The sequence below is a fragment of the Macrotis lagotis genome, chromosome 1 (assembly GCF_037893015.1).
Source record: "Macrotis lagotis isolate mMagLag1 chromosome 1, bilby.v1.9.chrom.fasta, whole genome shotgun sequence".
NCBI lineage: Eukaryota > Metazoa > Chordata > Mammalia > Peramelemorphia > Peramelidae > Macrotis > Macrotis lagotis.
The window spans coordinates 73,272,700-73,295,337 of record NC_133658.1 but is presented as its reverse complement, the minus strand read 5'-3'; the positions used below and the strand labels follow the sequence as shown (position 1 = coordinate 73,295,337).

Sequence of the window (22,638 nt, the reverse complement as noted above, 5' to 3'; positions counted from 1 at the left end):
TTTTTATGCCCAGCTTAAATTTCCATCTTTGTAATGTCTACCCATCATTTAAATTCTACCCTAAGAAAAGAAAAGGACCAAGTCTAACTTCTCTTCTAAATGAAAGACCTTCATACAACTTTCATATGATTCCTTTTTTTGTGTTCCTGGCAAAATATCTGCATTTCCTCCAATAGAATCTCATATGGCAACATAATACACTTTCTGGACAGAATATTCTTTCAACAGAATACTCTTCTCTGGACACTCCATATTTTATCATTGCTCTGCCAAGGAATAGTGCCAATACCTGAACACAATATTCCAGATATGATCTGATAATCCCATTTAGATTAATTTTTGTAATTGTCATATAAAACTGCTGGTCAATATTTACCTTACAATCTACTAGGATTCCCAATATTTTTTCAATTCAACGGCTGCCTTCAATAGTGGATACTTGGTAAGAGGCAATTATGTGTGATTCATTCTCCTTTATACTGAACCAATAAAGATGAAAATAGACATTACATTGGGATAGAGATGAGGAATAAGGTCCCTTTAATGTATTCATAATATAGTATAATAGAAGGAAAGCAAGGGAAGGGGAGAAGCAATAACAAATTGTATAAAAAGAAGAGATGGAGTAAATATAAATATAGTTCATTTAAGGTTAATAGTATGAGGGAAGACAGAGAGGTAAGAAATAGAGTGTCAAGTTTGAGAACTAAGGCTCTATTTGGGCTGAAATAATTTTGGAATACTAAAGGAATTACTAAAGGAATACTCTACATGCAGGATCCCTGATTCTAGGCAATTGCCATGGAATCTTGTTAGGATTAATGGCATATTTCCCTGAGCTATTTAATGTGATAGACACCTCTTGCCCATCCATAATGGGACAATACCATAGATCTGTAAGAAATTTAATCCAATAAGCATTTATTCAATGCCTACTATGGTCACACATTATGCTAAAACTTGAGGATACAAAAAAATGCAGAAACACAACCTGCCCTCAAGAGTTTATTGTCTAATGTGAGGGTGATGGAAGGGGAAGCAACTTGCAAGTAAATATATACAAAGCAAGTTACATACAGGAAAAATAAATAAATAAATAAAAGAGGGTTGTGGAAGACTGCTTATAGAACGAGGAATTTTAGTTAATACTTAAGGGAAGTCAATAGTCTGAGCAGAGGAGGCAGGATAGTTCAGTTTTGATCACATGGTTCGCAATAGGTAACCTGAGAGTTTATTTATAGTTAATAATATATTGAAGTGCAACTTGTACTAAATTAAAATGAAATTGGGAAATTAACAAAATTGATAAAAAAATACATTAAAATTTGGATAATATAACATTTCAAAACTAAGTCAACATTTGATCCACAAGGGACCTTGCCTCTTAATTTCAGGTGATAGTTCTAGGAGTTTGGACAGAATAGAAAAAATGATCAATTTCTTCAAAGAATACACAATAAATATTGTATTCATGTATTTATTCACTCATTCATTCATTCTTTTTGTTCAAATAGCAAAGCTCAAAGGATCAAAGAAAACATGTTCCAAGATAGCACAGATTGGTTTCCTCACCACAATCCTCAAGGTTAATTAGACAGTTATTATTATCCTCAGTTGTATAAATAGGGGAAAGGTTCAGAGATATGAAATTACTGGATTTGAATTCAGAACCTTTGTCAATCTATGTTCTCTTTCCTTTAAGGTTGACACAGAAAATATACTTTATTGAAATAATGACTCTGCTCTCTATGTCTTCAAAAAACCTGAAATATGTGTTTTATGAGGATTTCTTGTCATGGTTATTCATTGTTCATATCTTGAAGTTTAGGATAAAATGAGATAATATCTGCAAAGCTATAAATAGAGAGCCTAATATACAGTAGATTCTTAATAAATGCTACCATTCCTCTCCAGTATAACAAACAAAAGATTACTTCTCAGGCATATTTAGTGCATGGTTTTCAAATTTTTTTCACCTTTATGTTTCACAACAACCAATTTTATCAATTTAAATGATGAAACAGAAAAGGAAACAACATAATCAGGATCATATAGTCAAGAAGTAGCAGTTATGGGACAGAAATGTTTATTTCTGCCATAACACTTTGTAATAAGATAGTTATGAAAACAAGATGTTATGAAATAAAGAAAAGACATTGCAAATTCCTGTCCTAACTAGCCAGAGCATCATATGAAAAAAGGATGTCATTCACAGATGCATATATTGTATTTCTCATTCCAAAATGCAGCAGTGCATTCCACTGTGTGACTCAAAATAACAGTAACAAACCATTTTTCCTCTCCATTGCTGAACATTTTTTAAATATCCTATTTAATCCTCTCATTTACTCTGAAAGGTAGGTTCTATTCTTATTCCCATTTTACAGTTAAGGAAACAATTATACAGGGATTAAGTGGTTTTTCCAGGGTCATTCAGTTAGTAAGTTTCTGAGGTCACATTTGAACTCGGGTCTTCCTGAATGGAGTTCCAATATTTTCTCTACTATACCACGCAATAATGCTTCTCATGCTATCTACTTATGTTTATTTTTCGAATAATGCCTTATCAAACTTATTCCAATGTTGATTGCATCTTCCCTTTCCTACCTCTACATAGACAAAATAAACCACAACGTGAAGTGAGGACACCTTAATCTAACCTTTTAATTTTATTCTGATCCTCTATTATAATCACTCAGAGATTTTTCATCCATTGGGGTCCATAAGCACCTACTCTGCACACTGTACTGGGCTTTAGGTGTCAAGTATGGAGCAATTCCTACTCTTAAGGAGGTTAGATTGTAAGAGTCAAATGAATATCTTTTATAGAATAAATATAAAGAAGAAAATTATAAAGAAATGAGGTAAGCATTTGACTACCTCCTATATCAATTTATACCTCTTTTTATCAATTATATCAATTTCCATTCAAATACCACCTCTCAAGTATGATATCTATGATATCTAGACTAAGGAAGTTGGACTTTCAACTTGTTCCAGTCTATTGGGTTTAAGAAGTTGCTGAGAAAAGGGATTTGCACGATCAAAACAATTAGCACATCAGTGATAGGAGGGAGACAATAAACTAGAAAGACTGAATTCAGGGTCAACAGCTGGAAGATGATTTCCATAATTCATAATCCATAATCCAGATAACTAAAATGTACGGGTAATAGGGAAAATAGAGAGAAGGAAAATGATTTTTTTGGGGGGGGGATAAAGAAAGATTGGATGCTTGAATAGAGAGATGAAAATCAATAATTTAGTAGATTATTTTAGCATAAACTCCTTGAGAATAGTCAATGAGATTTTTTTTAAAAAGAAGTTATTAATATTCATAGCATTCAACATTAACATAGCAGACACTTAGTATCAGAAAATTTTTTATTTGAAAGGGAATGTAGAAGTCATTTAGTCCAACATTTCACCTGAAATAAAAATCCCTGCAATAACAAACCTGATCAGTAAATATTAAACCTCTGACTGATGCCAATTCAAGAATTTGAACTCAATATTACTACTCAATATTTCTACTTTTGGCCAAATTTAATTTTTATGATGTTGCTATTGTTATTTTCCCTTCTATTGAAACAAAATCTGTTCGCTTTATAAATTCAGACCATTGGTTCTACTTTTGCTCTTTGAGGCCAGGTTTGATCAACCTAATTCTTCTTCTATAGAATCTCTTTTTAAATATTAGAAGTCAATTGTCATATTACACCAACCTTTCCTTTCTTCAGGTTAGAAACTCCAAATTGTTTTTAATAATGACAAGCATCACAAAGGATAACTAGGTTTCAGTAGTATGAACTCAGCATTCTGTGTTGCGTTATGTCTATAAAATAATTCCTTTCCCCACTTCTCTCTTCCCCTTTCCCCAATCTCCATTGTAGTCCACCCAGGAAAATAAATGATCTCTGCACTACATGATAATGCTATTACTGCAAAAGAACCAGAAACTTCAGAATCTAAAGTGGATTTTTTTTGTTTGCTGTCCAGATTTTCAATCATATCCCTTCCATAACACTAAGTGAAAATTGTGATCATGTATACTTGGTGGCAAAAACTAAATCCATATCATTGTGTCAATCCCACTTTTTTTTAAACATGGCATTAAACTTCCAAAAGACTTGAGTCCATCTTTGATTTTCTGTATTCAGGGAGAGACCCGTCTGTCCTTAAATCCAAGATGTAAAAATAGAAGTTGTCCAAGAATATGGCAAAGATGTCTCCAAAGCTAATCAATGCCAAATTTACTGACTTGGAGACATGGATTACCTTCAGAATATCATAACTGGCAAAACCTCACTGATAAAAATCCTAGGGCTGAGATATTCAATGTATTTGTCATCCAAATGGAGTTTTGGCTGCAAATATTTCAATCCTTTGCCACAAAGTTTTTAAGCATTTTTAGTTGATTTCTCTTCCATTGGCCAAATCTTGATTTCACTCATCACCACTGAACTGAATATTGTCTTCAGGACTGTGTAAGAGAAAATCACCTTGGTTACCTATGCAGTGAGTATATTTAAGCATGTTTAGTTTAAAAGGCATATACTTTCATAGTGAAGTCCAAAAAAAATCATTCAAGAGCTCAAACTCATCATTGTAGGTTACTTTGAATACTGTACCTGGTGTCTTCTGAATTCCATTGCCAAGAAGTTACAGTGTTTTCAAAGTATCTTGTTAAGTTTCTGTTCATCAAACTTGTTAATCAAAAACAATAAAAGAAGTCCATGAAACATTGCATCACAACTACATTTATTGCAGAAATGCATATGTATGTGGAACCCTAAGCAATCACAAAGATTTCACAATCCCAATAGAAGCTTATATATTCATGAAATTGTTACAAAGAGAAGAGGAGAATCAGAAATCTCTATCTAAATGGGTGTTGTAGGTGAGGAGAAATCATGAACAAATTAGCAAAGCATTCTTTTCCCTTTTCCTTTTCTATGAAGATATGATGGTCTGCATATCCACAATGGTCACAGTTGCACAAAGATTTTCAGTGTAGTTCAAACTTACTGGTTTCTATTCTGATTCCCAAGGACACACAAGGAGTTCAAATTGAGGAGTAAACACAAATTATGTCACATCAGGATAGCCTTCAATCTTGATAAATTCAGAACCTTCTACATACTCTATGTCCAGTCTTTCTAAAAACTATGGTAACTCAAAAAGACAAGGAAACCTTAAGATTCCTTTACAAACTTCATACTAACACAAATGTGGGTCCAGATATCATAAACACACTATTCTGTAATCACTTGTCAGAGTTTTGCAGATAAATCATCTGACCCTGGACAGAGAAGTCCATCCTTGTAGAAGAGTCCATTTACTTTGGCACCCATGCCCAAGTTAGATGAGGTATGAAAGAATTCATGCTCCTTCACTTGCATTATTCTCAAAATTATCTTTTTTTAAGTAAACTTTCTTCCAATGAAAATTGTCCTGAACAGACTCATCCGACTACCAGTCAAAGTTTAGACAGGTGGTTTTTGATACCTCATATAGGCATTTATTCCTTTATTATACTGATTAGAAATGAGACAAGATGAGACGAGATGTAAGATACGAGGATCTAGTTATTTTAACAACAATAATTGAGTTCCCATAGAAGAAATTTAAGGAAGTTTCACTTAAAGAAAGTTGTTAAGTTATTGGAGAGAGGTCTGAGTAGATTGCTCCACTGAGGCTTTTTTTTTTCTGATGGCTCACTTCTGGAGCCCCAGTACAGACACATTATAGCCTGCACACCTGTGGATTAGTGGAGCCATAGTGATTGGACTCTCTTAGCAGCCATGGCACTGCCTTATGGCCTGCAATTTAGACAATCCCATTTTCTTTGATTAATCTCTACATTGCTTATTTTAAATACTCTTTGCAATCTTTGCTTTTTTTCTGGACACATTCCAGCTTGTCATTGTCCTTACTAAAATATGGTGCTCAAAAATAGAAGATAGACTCCTAATGACCAAATCAAGGCTGAGTACAGAATAAATATTGCTTCCCATGTACTAGATGCTGAATATTAATGTAGCCTAAATCATATTAACTTCTTTGACTGACATATCATGATAGCAGTCCACTAAAATCCCCAGATTTTTTTTTATTAAACCAGCTGATAAGCAAAATCTTTTACCTTCTATTTTTGCAGTTAGTTTTGTTCAATGCAAATATAGGAATTTACAATTATCCTAATTATGTCTTTTTTAATATTTAACCCAAAGAAGTCCCTGACTTCTTCTGCCATGTAATATTTTGACTGTTTCTTTTCATCTGCAAACATGCCAACCACAAGTTATTTATGAGAGTAAAAAAAATAACTGAAGGGAACAAAGCTAAAGAGAGAGCCTTACTGGCACTCTACTAAAGACCTCTCTCCAAGTTGTCATCAACTTATTAGTCAATGCTTATTAATAAACTGACAAACTCCACTGTACAAGAATATTTTTAAAAAGGTAGACAGTTATTTGAAGTATCAGTTGTGAACTACCATGGTCTGACTTCATGTGGAAATGAAGCAGTTGATAGAGGCAACCTATAAATGTAAGGATTTGTCATCCAAAGCCTTCTGTTTCTGCTATATTTCAGTACATCAGGGATCTATGATTCCTTCCCATTTGTGGAAATTCTTTGCCCCTATGCTGATATACTCTGTCTTTTAATAAGTTTGGAAGGGAATAATGGCTACTAGGTAGCAGGCACTTATTGATCACTTTTACAAATATATAACCTATTTGATCCTCACAACAACATAATATACCCTAAAATATAAATAGGCTCTATTATAAACCCCATTTTATAGTTGAAAAAAGAGAGGTGAACAGCAGTTAAAGAGACTTTGCCCAGGATCATACAGTAAGTGTCTAACATCATATTTGAACTCATCTATTTTTGTAATCCACACACAACCAGTAGTCTCTATGCTGATATAAACATTCTATTGACCATCTACTTGCCTTTTCACTGGCAAATTGAAATGTACTGTTTCATCAGATTTATTTAATTCCTTAGTTTTTCTCAAGACAAATTTTTCTCAGACAAAGGGCTACCACCTGCTCAAAACCTTTCCTGATCCTTCCCTTCTCCCTACCTCCATTCCTGTTAGTAGAGTTATATAATCAAAAAAATTAATTTGTATTGACTTTGTATATATTTTCTATGACACTATTATTATACATTTTGTTTCTCCTAATAGAATATGAACTACTCAAGAACAAGGATTATTTTTCATTTTGTTTTTGTATTCCCAGAACCTAACATATTGTCTGACCCATTGTCATTACTTAATAAACACTCATTGAATTTATTCAAATTGAGGTCTGCATTATGTCTTTGAGCCATCCTGAAACTCAGAGAATGTCCATGGTCACATAACTCAAGGGTATAAGAGGTGAGAATTGAACCCAAATCTCCCTGACTTCAACTTCAGAAATTTCCCTTGTGTCATATTGTCTATGAGACTTTTTACAGAATTATAAATAATAACACCCAAAAATCCTTCCATAGAGTAGGTAGCACATAATAAAAGGAAAGCTTGGGGAGCTCTCTCAAAGTTTGTTTATTATTTGAAGGGATTTACATAGCAATACAATTTGCAGAAGTGTAAAATTAACTGAAGTGTATGACAAAAAACATTTTCATCTCACAAATCTGTTTGTTTTTCTTCAGCCCAATATCACAGACAGGATATTGCCTTTCTCACAGCTTGAGAATTAAAAAAAGCAACAACTTAAAACCTTGCCTATTTGCAAGGTGGGATGTGAACTCCATATTCATTATCCATTATGGTTTTTTTGGACAAAGGACCAGACTCAAGCAGCATTAGATGCATGCCCTAAGGAGCCCACAATGGAACGGACATGACTCAGACTGATTCCCTGTTAGTTCAATATTGGAACAAAATGAGACACTTAAGTTATTTAATAGTTAACAAAATAAGGTTTACATAGATACAGCAGAGAAAGTTTATTCAGCAATAATACTGAAGGAGTTTCAGTAAATCTAGTCCCCATATTCTTATTAAAAGGCAGCTGGGTAAAGTCTATAGCATCCAACTCCTATTAAAAAAAAAGAGGTCATTTTTTAAAGAAGCCAGGGAAATCGGAGCCAGAAGAGATATAGCTTGAGTTTCAGCTCCTTGGGTCTATCAAATGTAAGATCTGCTTTGCCTTTCAGAAAACAAACAATAACAACAAACCTAACCCTACTCATTTGGACAATCTTTGGTAGTGGAAAACTTGAAAGACAGAGAAATACAAACACAAAGTCGTCCTAGGATCCCAGGAAAGATCAATTCATAAGAGTAAGGAAAAAATCTTTAAAAGCTTTTATGCTACTACAAAGAGGAGCATGGGAAATAATTACCTTGGATAGCGTTGGGGGAGGGGTAGAGAAGAGGAGAGACTATAATAATTCCATTCTTCAACAGAAAATCCTACCTTCATCATAATACTGATCCGAATATTGTCCATGGAATGTCATAAAATTTGTTTCTTATTTACTAAGAAAATGGATAATATGTAAAGCCAGCTCCAGGCAAGATTGTCCTTCCTTTGTTTTCCTGCATTCTTCTCATATACAGTTCTTTTCACATCCAGTAACTATGTTTCATTCACATGGAGTTTGGTTCCTGCCAGTGTATCCCTACCTGATAACTATTAACTGATAACCATAGCATTAATTATCAATGTTTTAAGTGGCAACTTAGAGTTAAAGACAGACTGGACTAGTGATGTCATTGGTATAGGAAAATATTGGTTGATGAAACTTTCTGATACAGGAAAATGAAACTATCTTCTCTGCAATTTAATAATTTCATATTGTTTCCTAATCATGAGAACTCTTAATATAGGTTCCTATATTAAGTACGTGGAACTTGAACTTAGATCTTCTTGGCTTCAAGGCTGACTATTCACTATAAAAGGTTGAAGATTAGTAGTTATTGTTAGTTGTGTTACTCATCTTGTTCTCAGCTTTTTTGATAGAGATTAGATTAAAATAGTTTTTGGAAATGTCCCTCTTCTTGTTATTAACCTTTTATGGCCAGCTAGTTTTCACAGAATATTAAGTAATAGACTGTTGAGAGTCACTTGAATGAGTTTGGGTTAGAAGGTCAGTTATGACTAAAAAACCTAAGCTCTGGTGACCCTCAAGCTGAAGGCTTTCCATGGAACTCTGATTTGATAGCACAACTGCATCAATCATGGCCTCAATTGTTGATAGCCCTGTTCCCAAACTTCTTGACCTGGGTTTCCTCCTGCAGTTAGAGTTACATCATTGTTTTTTATCCTTGTATGTTAATTTTGTGGTTTTTTGCTATAAAGATTTTGTTTGATACTATCAATAAACAACACTTCTAGTTGTTCTGCTAGCATCCCCACCCGAGTGTGCACATATTTCTTTTCTCTCCTGAGCTGAATTAATCCCCTGGTGGACAGGGGAACTCAACAATAGATTTGGATTCAGAAAGAATTTAATTCAAATCTTGTATCAAATACTAATTTTGTGACTCTTGGAAAGTCACTTAAACTTTTTGTGACTCAGTTTAGTTACCTATGATATGGAAGTATAATAACTTTTTTATGTCTCAGGGCTGTTCATGAGGATCAAATGAGAGATTATATGCAAGCCTTTACATGCTATAAGAGGACAGCCAGGTGGCACAGTGGATAGAGTGCTGGCTTTGGAGTCAAGAGAATAGGAGTTCAAATATAGCCTCAGACACTTGATACTAGCTATGTGATCTTGGACAAATCACTTAATCATGATTGCCTCACATCCAGGATCATCTCCAGTCATCCTGATTCATATTTGGGCACTGGACCTATACAACTCTGGAGGAGAAAGTGAAGCACAGTTTCCCCTCACTCAAATTCAATTTATGTGCTTCTCAGGATGTTACCTCACATGATGTAATGGTTTTCTTTGAGAAAAAAGGTCAAACATCATCATAAGCATCACCAACCTGCTATATAAAGTTAACTATCATTATTTTTATTGCATTTAACTTCCTGTAGATGATTGGACAGGTAGGTCAAAACTGTTCAAATCTGAATACAATAAAATTGAATTCAATGAAAACAACTTTCAGATAACTCTAGTAACTGGCTGGATGCTGGTGATGATATGCACCTGATTCTTGTCCTCTATGGTTTTGATTTATACATTACTGTCTCTGTATTTTTAATGCTTTCTATTCAACATAACCTAGAGTTTAAAAATATTTTTGGTATGAGAAAATATATTAAAATACTGTTTTTAATTTTTTCTATGGACCAATTTTATATGGTCATTTCTGGTTTTAGGTAATTTTTATTGAATTCAATTAATTTCAATTATTGTAAGATCTTTATTAGCAATTCATATGTTTATCACCTTTGAGTTTATAAGAAATAGTGAGTTTTTTGTTATATATTTCTTGCTACCAGGTCATGTTTTCCTTGGTATTTGGTAAATGCTAAAAATTTTTCAACCTGAAAACTAGTATCCATAATTCCCTGATATATTCTTTGTTGGTCAAAAATTCAGACTTCTTAAGGTCAAACCTATCTGTAATTCCAGTGGTATGGTAAGTAAAATGTAATAACAGGGAAACTGAGATACATTTCTTCAAACTGAACAATGGCACATACATCTATTAATAAGTGGGTCAGACTGGCCCCTACTGATGAGAAAAGGTGAATCTCTTTTTTTACTGACCTTCATGAAAGAAAGAATTCTTGGTGAGTTCGGGAATGGCATGGCACAATTGGCTATAACTGGGCAAAGTGTGTTGGTATTCAGGTATATATAATCATGACCCTCCAACAATTCCTTAATTGTTAACTACTTTATATGGTCCTCTGCCTCTTTTAATCTAGGTTAGGAGACTAGAACTACCCATTTTCATACCTATCAAGGAGGATCAAACTTGCCCCAATTTCACAAAAGAAGATAGGGGCAGAAAAATTGTCATGTGGAGGCAGGAAATGCAGCCTAAACTAGTTTTTATTTACAGATAACAAACAGAGGGCCCACCTAAACTATTTAGTAAGGAAATATCCCAGAGGCTAGTTTCAGGAGTGATCACATCATTTTCATTCAACTATATCTTTAAGGCATTCAAAATGGGAGACTCGGGCAATTTTGATTGAATTGTGTTCAGACAGATGGTAATCATTCAAATAAAAATCCATGCAGCTTAAAATCAATTACATTGTAAAATCAATACCATAGAAATCAGAGGAAATATTAATTTCTATTTTTACACAGTGGTGATGACCTGACCCTGAGAATTCAAAATGCCTACATTTCCACAAACATATCTGCATGACTCTCACATTTGTCCAACATGTGTTTGAATACTGTTGGATGAATTCAACACCTTTGATTCCACTCTTTGAACTTAGTCATTTTGGAAAAAACAACAACATTTTTCAATTACATTTTACAAATAAAATGACTCACCTACTATACTGCTATGTGAAGTGATTTCTCTATTTCTGTAACATTTAGAAAAGTATTTCTATAACTTTCTGTCCTGTTGCATTATGTCCTTGATAACAGATACCAAAACCTAGAGACATCTTGTCAGGGTGGAACAGTAGAGTAGGGTCCCTATCTTCAACTATTGAAAGAGCTGTCATGTGGAAGAGAGATTAGCTGTGTTCACTCAGTCTTACAGGTCTGCTAGAGTCAATTTTTAAAATTTTATGGTGAGTAATTTATATTTTAGAAATCAGCAAACACTACATCTGGGCTTGAATTTTTTGTTTTGTCTAAACTTAAGATAGTAATGAAAGAAATGTTGCTAATGTAAAGTTAAATTCAAGCTGTGTCTTGTGTGCTATTTATTTACTTATTTTACTTTTTTAGAGAGATAATTGTTAAACATTTACCATTATTCTCCTCATCAGACTCAAAGGGACTACTGGGCAAGAGATGTAGAAAGTATAATTTCAGTTTGAGAGAAGAATAGATGTCCAAATAATTAGGTGTTTCTTTAAAGTGACCAAGAATAAAATAGGTCTCATGTATAAGTAAATGGCTTTTCCTAATCCCTTTTATTTTAGTATTTTCTGTTCTTTGACTAGACAATATCAGATATTATACTCAGTCCTGGAATTTCATAATTCTCTGGAGTATTGTTGGGTGGGATTGCGAACACCCTGGACGCCACCCAAACCAGTTGTTGATCAATGTACACTGACAGAAACCCAAAGATATGCAACTGCATACACAAGGAAAAATAGGAAGGATGTACCAGGTAAACCAAATCATCTTCACCATCTTTCCTCCAGTCCTTCTACAGTCAGCCTAGAACACAGGGAGTCAGGGAATCTAGGTAAGCAGACTTGGTTTCAGTCTGGCCTATACTGTGATTTTACAAAGAATATTTTGTAGAGACCCACATGACAACTTCCTCTGAAAGCTCTACCATCTGTGTCTTATCTTTTTTCTTTTTTTAAGCAAAAAAAATCTTCTTTTTGAATTTTACAGTTTTTCCCCTAATCTTGCTTCCCTCCACCCACCTCCCACAGAAGTCAGTCTGATAGTCTTTACATTGTTTCCATGCTATCCATTGATCAAAATTGAATATTTTGGGAGAGAGATCATATCCTTAAGGAAAAAATAAAATATGAAATAGCAAAATTACATAATAAAATAACTTTAAAAAAATTAATGGCAGTAGACTTTAGTCTTTGTTTAAATTCCACAACTCTTTGTTTGGATACAGATGTATTCTCTCTTTCACAGATACCCTAAAATTGCCCCTGATTGTTGGACTGATGAAATGAGCAAATCCATTAAGATTGATTGATCATCACCCCCATGTTGCTGTTATAGTATACAATTTTCTTCTGCTTCTGCTCATCTCTCTCAGCATCAGTTCATGCAAATACTTCCAGTCTTTTCTGAATTCCCCATCCCTCCTGGTTTCTAATAAAACAATCGTGTTCCATAATGGAAATATGTTGAGGACCATAAGTGAGTGAGTCTCTGACCATCATAGTTGAATAAACCCTCTCGGTGAAAGAAGTCTGCTTTGCCTGGTTCAGTTCTCCACCCCAGGAAGTATAAGTAGTTATGTTCTAGCAGGCAATGTTCCTGGAAGACAAGTGGTTATGTGGTTATGATGCACTTGCTATGCCAGTACATACAGCATGGCCTGGGAACAAAGGAAGTACTCTATATTCTCAGGGGATTAGATATAGAAGGGACCTTGTGATTTTTGCAATATATAAGCTTTGTGCACGGTCCAATCAATCAGACTCTCTTTTCCATCTTGTTGGAGACCCATGTCTTTGTTTATTATTCAACCTTCACTCAAATAAGTCTTTGGTTGGAAGGGCTCCCAACATTCTGGCACCCAAATTGGGGTCCTGATAGCAGGCCAAGGGGGTGTTACAAGCCCTCCTTAGTTTTGGTTGAAGGTCCCCCTTGTTCTGGATGACGACTGGGAATATCAAGATAAGGTAAGATAAGGTGAGGGGAATGCTTGGACAATCTGCTTTACAGTTACTTTCCCTTTCTTTCTGAGCAAGTTAGTAACAAATATGGGGCAAATTCAAATTAAGCAGTCCGGCCACAAGACATATGAGAAAGTCCTTTTGAAATTAATGAAACACCAAAAACTTATAGTCAAAAGAAACTAGGCTACCCAAGGAGGGAACTTAAACCCAGAAAAGTGGAAGGTGGTTGGGGAACAGCTCTCAGAATATTTCTTGTCAGTTGGAGTTGACAATTTCCCTGTTCATTGTTTCTAATTATATAATGTTACAAAACTATGCCTAGTGGACCCTGCACATTATAGAGAAATCCATAGGCTTGATGCAGGGACACAGGCAGAAGAAGGAGGAGGAAGGGAGTCAAGAGAAGTGGCCTCAGAGTCAGATAAAAAGGCTAAAAGAGAAGACACAGAAGGTGGTGACAAAGAGACTCAGCTTATTTGTCCCACTGCTCCTCTGTTGTCACACTGCCCCCTTACAGCAGCATGCAGGTCCGCCACACTTCCTGTGGAAAAGCCAACACAAAATAGAGAATAGATGATCCTGTGGGCAGATTGATTGATAAGTCTAGTGGTGAGGTGGTTAAGAATATAAATATATGTGTGTCTATGTGTCTATGTGTGTGTTGAAACAGAAACATGTTTTACATTTCTCCATTGGCCTGGAGAGGTGGAAAAATGTTTCTATATTATTGAGATTTTGGTGTTGGCCAGGGTGTCCAACACTCCCACTTTGGTAAATTTGAAATCTTTTTACAAAATAGTTGCTTCTGGGGCCACTAGGTGTTGCAGTGGATAAAGCACTGGCCCTGGAGTCAGGAGTACCTGGTTCATATCCAATCTCAGACACTTAATAATTACCTAGCTGTGTGGCCTTGGACAAGCCACTTAACTCCATTTGCCTTGCAAAAACCTAAAAAAAAGAGTTGCTTCTGTATTTGTGTAATTTGTAATAGTTTGTATCTAAACTCCTGTGTTTGTGTGTGTTTGTGTGTGTGTGTGTGTGTGTGTGTGTGTGTGTGTGTGTGTGTGTGTGTGTGTGTGTAATTCAGTTACTTGAGTTAAATGTTTCTCTTTTTAGTTTCACTTATGTTTTTGAGGTTTATCAGATCATTGGGCAATGTGCTTTGGCTGCCTGGAAGGCAATAGTTACTCCTAAACATAAGAAACAATCATTAGTGATAATTATACAAAATAGTTCAGAAAGTTTTGCAGATTATATTTCTCAGCTACTAGAAGCTGAGGAACTGGCCCTGCATTATACATGATAATCAAACAATTGGCTTTAGAGAATTGCATAACTGATTAAAATCATGCTTTTCTCACCCATTCAAAGGATTCAGCCTTGATGAGTAAGTTGGAAGGAGCATGGATATAGGTTCTTACACTGTTCAAATAGCTGTGATGACTATGCAAGACAGGAAAAGGGTAAATACAGAAAATAATTAAATACCGTAGACTTTTCTTTTCCCTGCTTCTTTGCTGTGATTTTGTGCTACCAGAATGCTTCCCTACCCCCTTCCCCCTCTCTATCACTTGCTAGCTTACACTTCTGGCTCATATCTCTCAACCTCAAAGCTAACTGAAATAGAATTTATTAAGAAAAAGGTCTAATTTATAAATGTGAAAATTATGTTATGAAGACTTAGTACTATAAGTGCTAAAAAGAGACTTTATTTGGAGTTAAAAGGATCAGGAAAAAGAGAGTGTATATTACCAAATTTGTTAATTAAAGAAATCATAAAAAGAAATGATATCTTAATTTGAGAAAGTTTTGGGATAGTAAATTCCAGCGAGACAAAGAGGATAAGATACATTTTAAGGTATATAATTTGGTTACAAAGAAATGTCAGAAAAAGAGAAATTAAATATTTAATTTTTTACCAGAATAATTTAATAACATTATAGCTTCAGGAGTTTATTAGTATAGATTATGATAATGTTAATTATGACAGAGATTAATGGAATGATGGGGATCTAAGAACAAAAGAGTTCCCAAAAAAGATTTTGGACCTGTCCCCCTCTGGGAGAAGTTAAATAGTTTATTCTATCTGAAGAAGAGGACATGGGATATTCTAATTAGGCTGTGAGAACTTTTTAAGTGGCCGTTTCCCTTCTCACTAGTTATACCAGTTAAAATCTAGAAGTGTTAAATATTAAATCCTTTGAATGGAAGATGTATTGTGAAAGTGGAATCATGTAGAGTTATGTACTAAAATCAAAGTGTAAGAGAATAAAAGGTTGCAAGGAAAAATGAAAAGGCAGATAGAGACAATTGGGGTTTTTGAAAGTGTGGAAATTGGTTAAAGCATATATGTTAGGGACTATTGTGTGTGGTACCTACAGTAAATCTTCATCACCTGGTGACCAGAGCATTGGTTTACTAAATGTCATGGGAGTAGGAGTGGACCAGGGACTGGGGAGGATATTTAAGTACTTTTAGTTTGATAAATAAATGATGATCTAGGAGATCTTGGTGTACAGGTAAAACTTTTCTCTCTTGTTTCTCTTGTCTCCTGTCCCCTCGACACTCACCTGAGGAAAGGTTAAGTGAGTCTGGAAAGAGACTCAACACATGCAGATAGAAAGTTTGAGCAGGTTTGACACTGTATAAGTAAAAGGATTGATTTGGGGATTTGGGGATCCTTAGGAGGTGATTTACTAATCAATAAAAAAAGTAGAAAACTAAAAGTTCAAATAGAAATATATGTAAACTGAATTAAGGAGTTTGTAAAGAAAAAAAGGTTTTTTTTTTTTAATTCTAATGCTTTATGGTTCCTCTGGAGTCATAGGAAGAAAAATAATTAATGGAAATGTTGTGATAGGGACAGAAAGGCCTTGGTGGAGGCTGGGAGTCTGACAAAAGTATTGTCAGGACAGACTATGAGTTATGTGCTCTTAATCAAGCTTTATAATTACTAAACAAGGAAAGGTAATATTTTATACCAATTTAAAATATATTTGGGGTATAGTTCATGCATCTGGAAAAAAATCTGGGGTGAATGAGTAATGATAAACAGTAAAGGTAAAGAATTAGTATATATTATTTCAATATCTCCAACTGAAGGGAATCTCTAATTCCCAGAACATAAAATGTTCTAATATTAAGAAATATTGGTCAGTGAGGATAGAAAACTCTTATAAGTTAGATCATTGAGAAGTTTTAATTGCACTGATAAAAATAAAAAGAATTTGCAAACTTTTTAGGCTTTAAAAAGAAAATGATTTAAGCTTATTTTGCATATGACTTTTAGAATTAAAGGGAAGAATAAAGAAAATCTTGTAATTATAAAAAGGGATTTTTAGCAATAACCGGCTTTAAGAATTTTTCTGTTTTGCAAATTTCTAGGGAGTAAAGGGAATATACATGAAGTTGAGATATGTGTTTAAGTGACAGTGCAGTAATTTGAAAATTGTATTAGACTGCCACTTTTGCAATATCTGGCAGTGAATTGATTGGAAAAGTGATAAACCCCATAAGATGAAAAGCTTGATATGAAAGCACTTGCTAAGTAAATGCTGTTTCTTCAAACTGGATAATTTTATAATATGTTATAGCCTTCGTACAAAGTAATCTGAAAATGTATATAACTGAAATAAGGAAAGCATAGAAATATTAAAATATTCCTCTAAAACCAAAAGAAAGGGGGAGATAAAGGTATAATTCCTATCAACCAGTTGAATACTTTAAATTTTCTTTCATTTAATGCTTCAGGAGTTACGCTGACTGAACATCAATTTGGAGTGAAAAACTAGGAGTACAGAACAAGAAACAAACCTATGAATCAATAAAGAATCCTGAGGGTTCTATGTTATGTGGAAAAATCTGGCAACTAATGCCTGGCATGGGCCAGGAAAAGTAATAACCTGGCGGGGTAGGGGGCAAGGATTTTTTTGTGTTTCCCCAGGTAATGAAGAACCAGCAGTATGGGTCCCACAGAAAGCTATTCACCTGTCCCTAGCGCCTCTGAGATCTACAAGCTACAGTGGAAACAGAGAAGAATACACAAGTGATCCAACAAACCTGAAACTATACTTGCTACTCTTATCTATGACAATGATGACTAAGATGGCTCAAGGAACAGAGACAACAGAAACTTGTTGTGTTTATTGGAGTAATCCTCCATGGCTATCCCTAGTCACATGGGAAGATTCCTCAGTACCCATAGTAATGATTGACCCAAAGATGCTGGATCCCATATTTGGTTGCTCTTTAGAAAAAATCACTATAGCTGACCCTATTGGGTTCAATTATAACGGTTTATCCACCAGTCCCCCAATATGTTTTTCCCAGTTAGGCAAGGTCCTGATCCATGTATTCCCTTATTAAATGTAACTCATGTACACCAGGCAGGACATACCTTTGAAACCTATGGCACTGTTAACTTTTAATCTAACTATGAATGCCATGATCAGCAATCACACATGGACTAGTTATCTACCACTCATACTTTGTTTAAATATTATGTTTTAGACATTGAAAAATAGGTACGTCCCAATAGCTTTTTCTATTAACTATGAATACTGTTCCACCTGTGCCCAGGAACACAAGTTATGACAAGAAATGAGTTGTAAAGCAAATAGAACAAACTCATTGGGATTTGGATGGATGATTTGTCAGTACATGGGGTTTGGGTCAAACCCATATGGACTAACAAATCCACAAATATCAACAACATATCTAGAAAATGTTTGCTGCTACTGGTAACATCATCCTTCATCATGATTATATGGGGCACATATACACCAATGAAACAACACAGAACAATATCATGGTGCATCTCCCTAAGAATTATGGGTTTCTGGTAGGGAATGTCATCACCAAGAACAAACAATCGGGTAACTATTGAAATGTCACATACATGAATTACGAAATTGTTTAGTGTATCAATAAATTTTTAGTTACTTATTACTAACAAATATGTCCTTATACTAAGACAAACTTCTTTTACCCTCTTACCCATTAAAACATTGGGTTGGTATCACGCTCTATCCTTACTCATCTAGTAAAAGGAAGATGTAAAAAGTGTATCTTGTGTATTATTCCAGGAGTTATTTTGCTTGCTTCTGCCACTTCAGTAGCAGTATCAGTCACATCTTTACAGGTGGGAACAAAAACTGCTGAGTTTGTTATAGAATTGAAAAAAAATATATCTAAAGCATTACTACAACAAGATAGAACTAATAGGGAACTGCTTGCATTGATTGACGGCATGAAGGAAGCAATACTTGCAGAAGGGAATGAACTTGATGTTCTATTCTGTTAGAACATAGATTAAATATGAAATGTGATTTTTAGATATGTACCTTTTTGTGTTACCCCAGTAAAATATAATACATCTGATTATGATTGGGATAGAGTTAAAAACAATTTTCTGGGAGCTATATAGAAATAGCTCTGTAACTTTGGATATACAAGCATTGGATAATATCGTTGGAAAAAATTAATTATGCATCTTTAAATAACATGAATAACTGAAATTGTTGAGAATCTCTGGAATTTCTTGAAAGAAATGACTCATATGTATTGGCTTTATAGTCTTGTTTCCCCCTCTGATCCCTATGATCATATTAGTACTCCATTGTTCCTTTATGTTGGCTGGAACCAGGCCATGAGCTCCATTGGAACAGAACTGTATCTCATTAAGCTTCAACAAAAGAAAGGGGGAGATGTTGAGGACCACAGGTGAGCAGGTCTTTGACCATGATGGTTGAATAAACCCTCTCATTGGAAGGAGTCTGCTCTTTGCCTGATGCAGTTCTCCATCCCAGGAAGCTTAATTAGTTACTTTCTAGTATGCAATGCTCCTGGAAGATAAATGGTTATGCAGTTATGATGCACTTGATATGCCAGTACTTACAGCACAGCCTTGGAACAAGGGAAGTACTCGATGTTCTCAGGGGACTGGATAAAGAAAGGACCCTGTGATTTTTGTAATATGTAAGCTTGTGCATGGCCCAATAAATCCGACTCTCCTTTCTATCTTGTTGTAGACTCATCTCTTTGCTTATTATTCAGACTTCAGTCATGTAATTTTAACTTTTTCCTTGCTCCACTGTGGGTCACTATATATATATATATATATATATATATATATATATATATATACCACTGTGGGTCACTATATATATATATATATATATATATATATATATATATATATATATATATACCACTGTGGGTCACTATATATATATATATATATATATATATATATATATATACATATATATATGTACATATATACTAAAGTATATATACTACAATTTGTTCAACCATTCCCCAATTGATGAACATTTGCTCAATCACCAATTCTTTGCCACCACAAACAGAGCTTCTATGAATAGTTTTGTACAAGTGATGTTTTTACTCTTTTTTCAAGATATCTTCAGGGTACAAACCCAGTAAGTACTGCACATCTTTGTAGTCTTTTGGTTGCTCTCCAGAAAGTTTGGTTGAGTTCACAGGTCCACCAACAATGTTTTAGTGTAACAAATTTCCCACATCTCTTCCAATATTGAACATTGTCCTTTCTGTTGATATTGGCCAGTCTGAGAAATGTAAGCAGGTACCTCAAAGATGCCTTAATTTGCAGTTCTCTAATCAGTAAAGATTTAGAACAATATTGCATATGACTATGGATCACTTTGATTTCCTCATGTGTCAATTGCCTTTGAATATCCATTGACCATTTGTCAATTGGGGAATGGCTTTTTTTTTTTATAAATTTGACTCAGTTCTCTATATATTTTCGAAATTAATCCTGAGTCAGAAATTCTAGCTGTAAATATTATTTCCCAATTTACTACATTTCTTCTGAACATAGTGTATTATCCTAGCAATAACTTGCTGTAGTCCCTTTGCTAAGATTTTATTTAAAATTTTTGAATCTATATTCATCAGGGAGATAGGTTTATATTTTTCTTTCTCTATTTTGACTCTTCCTGGTTTAGATATCAGCACCTATTGTTGTCTTAAATTGGTTTGATTTGGGCAAAAACTTTTAAATTTAATGTAATCAAACTTATCTGGTTTGTTTTAAATGATGTTCTCCATCTCTTCCTTGATCATACACTGCTTCCCTTTCTATAGATATGACAGGTAAACTATTTCTTGATCTCCCAGTTTGCTCTCTTTTCTGTCTAAATCTTGTAACCATTTTGATCTTATCTTGGTATAGGGTGTGAGATGTTGGTCTAATCCAAGTTTCTGCCATAGTAACTTCCAATTTTCCCAATAATTTTTATCAAACAGAGAGTTTTTATCCCAAAAGCTGGACACTTTGGATTTATCAAACAGCAGATTATTATAATCATTTCCTGCTGTTTATTTTGCACCTGGTCTATTCCACTGATCCACCACTCTACTTCTTAGCTAATAATAGAAAATTTTGATGACTGATGCTTTGTAATATAATTTTACATCTGGTAGGATTAAGCCACCTTTTTTGCACTTTATTTCATTAAATCCCTGGAAATTCTTGACTTTTTATTTGTCCATATGAATTTATTATATTTTTTCTAACTCATTAAAGTAATCTTTTTGGAATTTTGATTGGTAGGATATTAAATATAAAGTTTAATTTAAGTAGAATTGCCATTTTTATTATATTAGCTCAGCCTATCCATGACCCCTTATTTGCCCAGTAATTTAAATCTGATTTTATTTGTCTCAGAAGTGTTTTGTAGTTGTTTTCTTAGTTTTTGATTCTGCCTAGGCAGGTAGACTCCCAAGTATTTTACATTATTTGGAGTAGTTTTGTATGGGATTTCTCTTTCTAGATCTTGCTGCTGTATCTTGCTAACAATATGTAGAAATGCTGAGGATTTAAGAAGGCTTATTTTATGTACTGTGGTTTTGCTAAAATTACTAATAGTTTCTAGTAGTTTTTTAGATGATTTTTAGGATTCTCTAGGTATAGCATCATGCCATCTTCAAAGTGTGAGATTTTGTTTCTTTCATCCCAATTCTAATTCTTCAATTTCTTTTCCACTCTTATTGCTGAAGCTAGCACTTCTAACACAATATTTAATAATAGTGGTGAGCTAGAGGCATCTTTATTACACCCCTGATCTTATTGGGAATTACTCTAGCTTATTATCCCCATTGCTTACAATGCTTGTTGATGGTTTCAAATAGATATCATTCTAAGGAACAATCCCTTTATCCCCATTCTCTCTCTTTTTAGTAGGAATGGGTGCTGTATTTTGTCAAAGGCTTTTTCAGCATTGATTGAGATAATCAAATAATTTCTGATAGGTTTCCTATAGATATAGTTAATTAAGCTAATAGTTTTCCTAATATTGAACTAACCCTGCATTTCTGGGATAAGTCCTGCCTGATCATAGTGTATCATCCTATTGATAACTTGCTGTAATCCTTTTGCTAAGAATTTATTTAAGATTTTTGCATATATATATATATATATATATATATATTCATCAGGGAGCTAGGTCTATAATTTTCTCTCTCTCTTTTTTGACTCTTCCTGGTTTAGGTATCAGCACCATATTGGTGCCATAGAGTTAGGCAGAGTTCTGTCTTCACCAGTTTTTCCAAAGAGTTTATATATACTTGAAACCAATTGTTCCTTAAATGTTTAGTAGAATTCACTTGCAAATCCATCTAGCCCTGGAGATTTTTTTCTTAGGGAGTCCAATAATGGCTTGTTGAATATCTTTTTCTGAGATAGGGTTCTGTAGACATTCAATTTCCTCTTCATTTAACCTGGGCAATGTATATTTTTGTAAATATTGATCCATTTCACATAGATTAACAAATTTTTTGGCATACAGTTGGGCAAAATAATTCCACATTGTTATTTGAATTTCCTCCTCATTAGTGGTGAGTTCACTTTTTCATTCATGATACTAGTAATTTGTTTTTCTACCTTCTTTTTAAAATTAAATTAACCAGAAGGTTATCAATTTTATTATTTTTTTCCATAAAACCAACTCTTGGTTTTATTTATTAGTTCATTTTCTTGCTTTCAGTTTTATTAATTTCACTTTTAATTTTTAGATTTTCTAATTTGGTATTTAATTGGGGTTTTTAATTTGCTTTTTCTCTTTTTTTAGTTGTATGTTTAGTTCATTGATTTCTTCTTTCTCTAATTTATTCATGTAAGCATTTAAAGGTATAA

General features: G+C 34.1%; 1 pseudogene; it reads right to left on the bottom strand.

Annotated features, from left to right (window-relative positions):
- Positions 1 to 5,195: 5,195 nt before the first annotated feature.
- On the bottom strand, positions 5,196 to 17,905 carry LOC141508073 (F-box/WD repeat-containing protein 2 pseudogene; annotated as a pseudogene).
- Between the last annotated feature and the right edge of the window lie 4,733 nt (positions 17,906 to 22,638).